The sequence below is a fragment of the Microcaecilia unicolor genome, chromosome 4, assembly GCF_901765095.1.
Source record: "Microcaecilia unicolor chromosome 4, aMicUni1.1, whole genome shotgun sequence".
NCBI lineage: Eukaryota > Metazoa > Chordata > Amphibia > Gymnophiona > Siphonopidae > Microcaecilia > Microcaecilia unicolor.
The window spans coordinates 33930048-33939212 of record NC_044034.1 but is presented as its reverse complement, the minus strand read 5'-3'; positions in this window follow the sequence as shown (position 1 = coordinate 33939212).

Below are 9165 nucleotides of genomic sequence, written 5' to 3'. Positions count from 1 at the left end.
TAATAGGTCTGCTGCTGGAGTGGGGTCATGTTGCTGCTACTAAGATGAAACTAGAATCAGATTATTTATTTATTGTATGGTGAGTTCTATAAGAACATACCCTAGTTTCAGTGGCGTACCAAGGTCCGCCCCGGGTGCACGCCACTGGGGGGGTGCTGCGCGCCTGTCGGTTCTTCGTTTTCATGCTTCCTTTGCCCCGGAACAAGTTACTTCCTGTTCCGGGGCAGAGGGAGCATGAAAACGAAAAGCCGGCAGGCGCGCGGCACCCCCCCCCCCCCCCAGTGGTGTGCACCTGGGGGGGGGTTCTTTCGCCGGGGGGGGCGTCACGCTGTTCTGGGGGGGGCGCTGCACCCGGGGGCGGGGCGCATCGGTGATCCGCCCCGGGTGTCAGCCCCCCTAGGAATGCCACTGCCTAGTTTTCCTCTGCACACATTGCATGTGAAAAAGACTTCTGTGGATGCAGAATGTATGTTTGCTTTTAACACTGTGTCAATGCAGAGCCAGGGGTCTGTATTTTTTATATTAGAGTTCCAGGCAACATAATTTATCTCAAAACAATTTTTGCTAATAATGTTTACCTTTTTTTAAGTAAAGCTTGGGCATATACAGTAAGTTGCATTATTTATTTTTCCTTGAGACAACTGCCTGATTAGTAAGGGGACCTCCTCAATTTCCTTCCTAACCAGAGTTTTCAGAGGGCCTTCTCTTTTGGAAGGGGGATGTCACCTCATCCCTCACATCAGGAAGCAGACTGCCTTGAGCCACCCCTGGGGGTAAGTGCTGCAGTGGTGTACCAAGGGGGGGGCGGTGGGGACGGTCTGCCCCGGGTGCACGCCACTGGGGGGTGCGGTGGCGCGCGCCTGTCGGCTGCGAGTTCAAATCGCTACGCTAAATTCTCTCGTTCACTGCAGCTCCCTCCCTCTGCCCCGGAACAAGTTACTTCCTAGCGGCGTGCACCCGGGGGGGGTGTCATTTCGCCGGGGGAGGGGGCACATCGGCGATCCGCCCCGGGTGTCGTCAACGCTAGGAACGCCACTGAAGTGCTGTCAAGTACTGCCTGTAGGGGTAGGGGATAGGATGACGTGCTGCCTGTGGATGGCCCCAGAACAAAAAGTGCTGCCTTATGGGGATGGCTGTGGGGGGGGGGGGGGGGGGAGCTATTTTTTTCTATCCATGTGGCATGGTATGGTAGTAACAGTATCTGTCTGTTTCTAAATTAGAAGAACTAAACAGGAGGCCATGTTTTGTTTCTGATGATTATTGTGTTGTGCGTTTTTATGAAAATGTATATGTTAGTTTGTACACATTGAGGCTCATTTTCAAAGCACTTAGCCTCCCAAAGTTCCATAGGTTTCTATGGAACTTTGGGAGGCTAAGTGCTTTGAAAATGAGCCTCCTAGTAACATAGTAGATGACGGCAGAAAAAAAGACCTGCACGGTCCATCCAGTCTGCCCAACAAGACAATTCATGTGTGCTACTTTTTTTGTATACCCTACTTTGATTTGTACCTGTGCTCTTCAGGGCACAGACCGTATAAGTCTGCCCAGCACTATCCCTGCCTCCCAACCTCCAGTCCTGCCTCCCACCACCGCCTCTGGCACAGACCGTATAAGTCTGCCCAGCACTATCCCCGCCTCCCACCACCGGCTCTGGCATAGACCGTATAAGTCTGCCCAGCACTATCCCCGCCTCCCAACCTCCAGTCCTGCCTCCCACCACCGGCTCTGGCACAGACCGTATAAGTTTGCCCAGCACTATCCCCGCCTCCCACCACCGTCTCTGGTACAGACCATATAAGTCTGCCCAGCACTATCCCCGCCTCCCAACCTCCAGCCCCGCCTCCCACTACCGGCTCTGCTATCCAATCTCGGTTAAGCTCCTGAGGATCCATTTCTTCTGAACAGGATTCCTTTATGTTTATCCCACCACATAGAATGGTAGATATTGTGGTATGTAAGTTTTGTAAATAAATAAAATGGGGAAGTGCTGGTAAGGAGGGAGAGAGAGTTGGGCTTTGGAAAAGGAGAAAAGAGGAAGGTGTTCGTGTCGGGCCTAGGGAAAGGGGAGAGGGAAAGTGTGCTCTTTCTGTGCCAATTCATGTCGATGCAAGAGGGGGCTTTATGAGAGAAATGTTCCACGGTGCTGGCTCATTTCAGTTAAAAAAAACAAATTATCTTCACTATTTCAGTATGCTGCTTCATATTCAATCTTAGCCTGTTTGTTCATTCCTTTGGAATAATCATGAATATGTATGAGATGTCTGTAGGGAAATGAATATGTTAATGCGCCAAGCACCACCCTTTTGCTCCCCCAAAATGAACCAGTCAAACTACGCCCATGAACTGGAGGCTAGTTTTCAGTAAACAAGGTGTCCTTGGATGAAGTCATCTTCACCTCATCTCTTTTGTACAAATGGGATTATTCTGTTCTGAGCATGTTTCAGGGACAAGTGGTTTTCATAAGTCAAAATAATAAAACTAAATATTTTCTTTCATGCAGATCTCTCATTTGTTTAAACATAACTAAATGGGCCATAAGCCCTAATGCAATCCATTCGTTTTCTTCTATTTTGACCTTCTGATGACTTCTACTGTACCAAAACTGGAAATACAGTGAGACAGGATAATAGAATTCAGTAATTTTTTTTGTTTTAATCGTTTTTATTCAAAGCACAACATGTTGGTTGATAAGCTTTATACAGAACCGTCTGACATGGCACAATAAAAACTTTTACTGAACTCATGCTGACTTATTTCCCTTCCACCACCTGTCATTCAGTTCTAACTCTTTTACTGCTGCTTTTCCTTAGCCATCATTATTCTCAGGACGCATATTTATGAGAGAGATTTGCATACAGTGGAAGCAATGCATGTAAATATCTCTCATGGATATTCATTGTGGATATTCTGAAAACCTGACTGCCTGGGGTGCCTCCAGGACCAGGTTTGGGATTCACTTGGCAATCCACATGTCCTTTGCTTAAGTTTCTTCAACAGCGTTGTATTTCTGCTATTCAACATAAAGATTTTGTCCCTTCACGTACTGCAGTTTTGGGCTCAAAGCAGGAAGAGGACGTTGACAGAAGCAGCTCGTTACTTGTTCATTTGCGTGAAGATGCTATGCCAAGCATATTTGATGCTTTTCCATATTATCTTCAAACTAGGGTTACCATACGTCCGGATTTACCCAGACATGTCCTCTTTTTGAGGACATGTCCGGGCGTCCGGATGGATTTGGCCAGCCTGCCCGTTTGTCTGGATTTCTGGACAAATGGGCTGGCTGGCCGCTGGCGGGGCGGGCTGGCTGGCGGGGGCGGAGGCAGGACTCCCCTCCCCTTACTCCACTATCCCTGGTGGTCTAGAGGTACCTCTTCATCTTCGGGGCAGGAAAGAGCCCCCTCTTTCCTGCCCGGAGCGCTGCTGCTAGCTGCCCTGCATACAGTGAGTCCAGCACTCGGCGTTTCAAAATGGCTGCCGAGAGTTGAAGCAGCCTCGCGAGACTTCAACTCTTGGCGGCCATTTTGAAACGCCGAGAGCTGGACTCACCACAGGATGCAGGGCAGTTGGCAGCAGCGCTCCGGGCAGGAAAGAGGGGGCTCTTTCCTGCCCCAAAGAGGTACCTCTAGACCACCAGGGAGGGGAGGTGACGGGGGGGGGGGGAGTGGAGATGACAGGGGAGGGGAGATGAGGGGGGTGACCAGGGGGAGGGGAAAATGTGACAGGGGGCGGGATGAGGTGTGATAAGGGGCGGGATGAAGGCACAAAAGGGGAGGGTGAGGGCATGAAAGTGGATGGGGCATTGGTGGGGCAAGTGTCCTCTTTTTTTGAGGACAAAAAATGGTAACCCTACTTCAAACAGTCAAAAAGACCCGAAAACCTCCGAAATTATGATCATTTAATACACCACCCAAACCAAATCCTGATAAAGAAAGTCACTTGCCACTTCCTGAACCTGCCACTACAGAGACAGTTGTGTTAAATAATTCAGAAACATCCCAATCATCTTATACACCACCCATACCAAATCTTGATAATGAAATATACTTGCCACTTCCTGAACCTGCCACTACAGAGACAGGTCTGTTAAATAATTCAGAATAATGAACACAAATGCTTGTAGTCTAAGTAAAAAGATTCAAGACTTGCAAACCCTGATGTTTGAAGAAAACTTGGATATTGTTGCTATTACAGAGACGTGGTTCAATAATTCTCATGAATGGGATATGACCATACCGGGCTATAATCTTTTTAGGGAGGATAGAGAGGGCCGAAGAGGTGGAGGAGTGGCTCTGTATGTGAGGGACAATATCAGAGCAGCTTAAATGCAGGGAACCTGGGGAAAGGAAGAAGCTTTATGGATTCTCCTGTAGAGCAGTGTGGTAGCCGTGTTAGTCCACTCTTAAGGTTATCAATAGAAATCAAACAAAATAAAACATGGAAAAGAAAATAAGATGATACCTTTTTTATTGGACATAACTTAATACATTTCTTGATTAGCTTTCGAAGGTTGCCCTTCTTCGTCATTCTCTTCGTCACACTCCTCTACTTAAGATGGAAGATACCGCATACAGCCGCATGAAAAAGCAAATGAACAAACTTTTGGAATGACGAAGAAGGGCAACCTTCGAAAGCTAATCAAGAAATGTATTAAGTTATGTCCAATAAAAAAGGTATCATCTTATTTTCTTTTCCATGTTTTATTTTGTTTGATTTCTATGGATTCTCCTGGAAAGAGAAGATGGAACCTGTGTCCACACGGGGGTTATCTACAGACCTCCGGTACAAACAGAGAAGCTAGACAAGGATCTGATAAAAGATATTCAAAAGATTGGTATGAAAGAGGTGCTGCTACTGTTGGGAGACTTCAGCTTGTCTGATATGGATTGGAACATCCTGTCTGCAGAATCGGAAAGAAGTAGGGAGATTGTGGACCCCTGTCAAAAATGCCTTGCTCAGATGAATGATGACAGAACCCACAAGGGAAGGGTCGATGCTGGATCTAGTACTCACGAATGAAGGAAGTGTTTCCAACATCTGGGTGGGTGCCCACCTATGAAATAGTGATCATCACACGATATGGTTTGATATAAGCGCAAAGGCGGAGTGCGGACAACAAAACTCAAAGTACTGGATTTCAGACATACTGATTTTGATAAAATGGGGGAATACCTGAAGAAGCAGCTGTTGGCATAGGAAGGCATAGGAGAAGTGGTAAATCAGTGGTCAAAGCTGAAGGCTACTATAAACATGGCAACTGATCTTTACGCAAGGAAAGTAAACAAAAACAAGAGAAACAGGAAACCTATATGGTTCTCCAAACAAGCAGCTGAAAAAATAAGAGCAAAAGAGGCTTTCTTCAAGAAATACAAAAGAATGCAATGAGAGGATCACAGAAAAGATTATCGGATTAAACTCAAAGAAGTGAAGAGGGAAATACAGCTAGCGAAATTGCAAGCGGAAGAAAAAATGGCTAAAGATGTAAAGAGAGGTGACAAGAATTTTTTCAAATATATTGGAGAATGAAGAAAAGATAGGAATGGAATTGCAAGACTGAAAGATACTGAGAATGGCTATGTGGAGAGTGATGAGGATAAAGCGAACATGCTAAACAATTACTTCTCTTCGGTGTTCATGGAGGAAAATCTTGGAGAAGGACCGCGGTTGGCTGCCGAGGTAATATCTGGGAATTGAGTGGATATTGTGCCATTTATGGAAGAATGAGTTTATAAACAGCTTGAGAATCTGAAGGTGGACAAAGCTATGGGGCCGGATGGGATACATCCCAGGATACTGAAGGAGCTCAGAGAGGTCCTGATGAGACCTCTTAAAGATTTAATAGATCTTTAGAGATGGGAGAGGTTCCACGGGATTTGAGAAGAGTGGATGTGGTCCCTCTTCACAAAAGTGGAGACAGGGAAGAAGAGGGAAACTACAGACCGGTAAGTCTCGCATCGGTGGTAGGAAAAATAATGGAGTCACTGCTGAAAGAAAGGATAGTTAACTTTCTAGAATCCAATGGGTTACAGGATGAGGCAACATGGCTTTACCAAAGGAAAATCCTGCCAAACGAATCTTATTGACTTCTTTTACTGGGTGACCAAAGAACTGAAGGATGTGCACTAGATGTAATCTACTTGGATTACAGCAAAGCCTTTGATACGGTCCCCCACAGAAGACTCATGAATAAGCTGAGAGGGCTGAACTTAGGACCAAAAGTGGTGAACTGGATAGGAAACTGATTGACCGACAGGTGGCAGAGGGCGGTGGTAAACGGATTCCACTTGAAGGAAAGGAAGATGAGCAGTAGAATTCCTCAGGGGTCGTGCTGGGGCCAATTGTGTTTAATATATTTGTGAGAGATATTACTGAAGTGTTGGAAGGAAAAGCTTTGCCTTTTTGCAAATGACACGAAGATAGCCAGTAGAGTGGATACCCTGGAGGGAGTAGAAACAATGAGAAGGGATCTCCAAATGTTAGAAGAATGGTTGAGGGTCTGGCATTTAAAATTTAATTATATTATCTAACTGGAGTATTCTTGTTATGTTCTCGTAACCACTTGTAACCACTTGCCTCCACCTACCCTCCTCTCCTCCTTCCTGTACACATTAATTGATTTGATTTGCTTACTTTATTTTTTGTCTATTAGATTGTAAGCTCTTTGAGCAGGGACTGTCTTTCTTCTATGTTTGTGCAGCGCTACGTACGCCTTGTAGCGCTATAAAAATGCTAAATAGTAGTAGTAGTAGTAGTTTTTCAACAAGTGAGAGATATGCATGAAACAAAATATTTATTTTTATTATTGTGACTTATAAAACCACTTGTCCCTGAAACATGCCAAACCTGCCAAGTCTCCAGCATTCAGTGGGAGACTCCCACTTTGGTGGGTCATCTCGCCCCAAAGCGAGACAGTCTCCCACTGAGATCGAATCGCTGTTGATCTCATCGCCCCTGCTGCTTCTCCCGGCAAAAAACAACAAATATAAAAAAGCGCGGGGCCGCAGCAGCCTTCAGGCATGCGCTGTTGTCTCTGCTGGTCCTGTGCCCCCGGACTTGAAGTTGATGTCAGTGGGGGCACAGGACCAGCAGAGCCGACAGCACATGCTTGAAGGCTGCTGCGGCCCCGCGCCTTTTTATTTCTGTCGCGGCTGCTGTAGAGATTGCATGGAAACAGGAGGGAGACGGATGAAATGAAACAAGTTGAAGCCAATAGGTTAGTTTTTATCTGTTTCCCCTTCAAAACAAAGCAAGCAAACCTATGAACTGCTGTATCCACGTTGTCATTCTTTATTGTTGGTAGCATTTTTAAATTTAATCTCACTTATATTTTCAAACATGCTAGCTTGTGCAGTATACAGATGTACATAAGTGACTCTGGGCGAGTCACTTAACCCTCCATTGCCCCATGTAAGCCGCATTGAGCCTGCCATGAGTGGGAAAGCGCAGGGTACAAATGTAACAAAAATAAAATAGATACTATTGGAGATTCTACATGGAATGTTGCTACTATTGGAGATTCTACATGGAATGTTGCTATTCCACTAGCAACATTCCATGTAGAAGGCTGCGCAGGCTTCTGTTTCTGTGAGTCTGACTCACAGAAGCAGAAGCCTGCGCGGCCACATTGGTGTGACTCTGGGCAAGTCACTTAACCCTCCATTGCCCCATGTAAGCAGCATTGAGCCTGCCATGAGTGGGAAAGCGCGGGGTACAAATGTAACAAAAAAAAACCTTTTCATAGGTAGAGTAGTAATTTGTTATAAATTATAATCAATGTGTCATTTGGAGGGGCTGGTTATGGGGGACACTTATATTTGTGCAAAGATTTATTTTTCTAAAGGTAAAGGGCCTCTAAAACAGAAATCATCTTATGAGAATCAGGTGCTCAACATTCAGAGTTTCAATCTATTTATTTATTTATTTATTTATATCATTTATATCTCACATTAAACTTGAATTGGGTTGAAACTTGGGAACATTTAAAATCTTTTTTTTCCCTTATGTCTACATCAAAAGAAAACGATGACAAGAGGTAGAATGGGCGGGGCCAATGCAGAGTAGTCGGGGCTGGGACGTGTACTAAAATCTCCCTCTCAAAAATCGGGACCCCCTTGGCAGCGCTGAACATGCTCAAACAACAGAATTATCCATTTCTGTATGTAAAATGAAAATTTCTACAAAAGAGATGAGGTGACGATGTGATTCCATTTAATTTTAGTCTGTTCCATTTTCATAACACCAGGCTTCCGAAGGCAGATTACAACAGTTAAGATGAACCCATCAGGAAACAGGATATCCTCACTGAAATTTGGCAATCTGTATTGTACAGAACAGTGTAGAAAAATGAGCACGAAATGCCGATTTTATAATTGCTGTTTCTACCAGCTACAATAATTTTTGAAGCTGCTTTTGTGATATTACTGCTACTACTATTTAACATTTCTAAAACGCTACCAGGGTTACACAGTGCTGTACAATCTAACAAAGAAGGACAGTCCCTGCTCAAAGAAGCTCACAATCTAAAGGACAAAAAAAGTGCAGTCAATCAAATTGGGGGCAGTCTAGATTTCCTGGTTAGAGGTACAATGGTTAGGTGCCGAAAGCGACATTGAAGAGGTGGGCTTTGAGCAAGGATTTGAAGATGGGTAGGGAGGGGGCTTGGCGTATGGGCTCAGGGAGTTTATTCCAAGCATAGGGTGAGGTGAGGCAGAAAGGGCGGAGTCTGGAGTTGGCGGTGGTGGAGAAGGGTACAGAGAGGAGGGATTTGTCCTGTGAGCGGAGGTTATGGGTAGGAGCGTAAGGGGAGATGAGGGTAAGGTTACCATTCGTCCAGATTTCCCCGGACATGTCCTCTTTTTGAGGGCATATCCGGGGCGTCTGGCGGATTTTGCCCGCGCCCACGTTTGTCCGGATTTCTGGACAAACGTGGGCGCGGGCAGGCGCGTGCGTGCGGTGGGCGGCCGATCGGCGCCGTGGGTCTGGTCTCCCATCCCCTCCCCTTCCTTACCATGTTCCCTGGTGGTCTAGTGACGTCTTCGGGGCAGGAAAGAGCCCCCTCTTTCCTGCCTGGAGCGCTGCCTCCCTTGTCCATCATCCTTCTCGGTCGGCTGGGGATTCAAAATGGCCGCCGAGAGTTGAACTCTTGCGAGGCCGCTTCAACTCTCGGTG